The sequence below is a fragment of the Notothenia rossii genome, assembly GCF_949606895.1.
Source record: "Notothenia rossii genome assembly, chromosome: 2".
Classification (NCBI taxonomy): domain Eukaryota; kingdom Metazoa; phylum Chordata; class Actinopteri; order Perciformes; family Nototheniidae; genus Notothenia; species Notothenia rossii.
In genome coordinates, this window is record NC_136904.1 from 53,089,761 (window position 1) to 53,091,565 (window position 1,805).

Here is a 1,805-nt window from a genome sequence, read left to right on the forward strand (position 1 = left end):
AGTCTAACGCCGAGCGTCTTAATTAGCACTAAGCGAACTTGGCACATAACTCACGGTAGCAATATTTTATGCTTCATGCTATCTGCACAAACTAGATATCATATGAAAGCTGAGATTCCACAGATTCCAATGGTATAAGTATCATCACTTTGCAACCAAAACTCACGGCAGCGAAAGCCAGCAAAGACAACACACAACTTCACTTTACAGGGCCAAAACGGCAAATACGTCTTACCTTTGCTATTTTCTGATCAAAGGTTGTGTTCAATGGCATTAAAAAGCATATAAACGCTGCAGAAGGTTAATCCAATGTCTCTGTGTAACTTTGAAATGATTACTGATAATTCATCATAACATTTATGGCAATAAACGTATTTCTCATATCGAGTATAACGGAATTTCAGGTTCTGGGCAAACTGCGTGCGCATCACTCTCAATCCTCAATGGTAATGTTTAGATGGATTTAGGAACGTCCCCTCGATTCTATTGGCTCTAACGGTTAAAAAGGTGTTTTTTCTTTTCTAAACCTTTCTAAAAAGGTAAAATGTCACTTGTGTCACTTTGAGACGGCAGCGGCCGTCTCCGCCTACTAAGGGCTTCACAGCAACTCTGCAGAAATCTATGGGTGACGTCACGGACACTAAATCCATTCATATATACATGTTTTGAACGTTGATCCGATCAAATCTGTAAGAGGAGTTTGTAAAAAGACGGAGCATATAAATGGCCAAAATACATGAAAAAAATCATACCAAATTTAAAATGGACAACTGCCTGTGGGTTTTAGACAATGGCCCTGCTCTTAGAGTCTCACTGTGCTGCCTTTTTAAATACTGTACATCTCGGTGAAATATACAGAGAGGCTAGCTTTCGTCAAAGTTTGGTGAGGTTGTGATTGAGCCACATTGCCACACTGAAACAGAACAACCATATCAGTTAACTACATTTATTACTTTTAGTGTAAGTGGCAAGTTTCGAACGTGTGAGAGAAATCTTAAGCCCTAAAAAGTAACTTCCTGTTTTTTGGCGACTTGAACTGCGTTCTACAAAATAGGACAAGCTTCGCAGTGTGGCAAGATGGCCAGATCTCGATCCGGGGCCTCATTTATAAAACTTTGTGTAGGATTCACCTGAAAAGCTTTTGTACCGACGGGAAAAACCGGAATGCTTACACCTCCTACGCTGATTCCCTTTTATAAAATACAATCAACTTGAAATACGGAGCAGCTTTTGGTCACGCCCATGATGGCCTATAAATGGTCGGTGAAAAACCCCATATGAATATTCATTTAGACCAGTGCTTCTCAAAGTGTGGTCCTCGGATCACTGGTGGTCCGTGAGCGCCCCCTAGTGGTCCGTGAGTATATTGGTAACATTTCCCATTTTAAATAAATAAATGTAAGTGTTCCGCACTCTCGCGGGAATATCTCCGTAAGGGAGCTAGCTTAAGTTTGCCTTTCAATTGCATGTTATAGCCCAGCGCAACACCTTCATCACACATGTTGCCACTTGTTTGTACCATTTTCAGGCGATTTGTAATCTGTTCTAGAATAACGATGTGATTTTGGATATGTGTGGAGTTAGGTGGTCCGCGAGTGTTTTTTTATTGGTTAAGTGGCCCTTGGTATGAAAAAGTTTGAGAAACACTGATTTAGACTGACTGCACAAAGACGATCGTAAGACACACAGACAGAACAGCTTAAAAATACCTTTCACCCAGCACTGGATCTCCTTGTTGGGGAGGTGGAGAAATGTACAGTATATAGTGTGGGGGAAACTTCTGTGTAGCAATGCAGTGGGAGTCA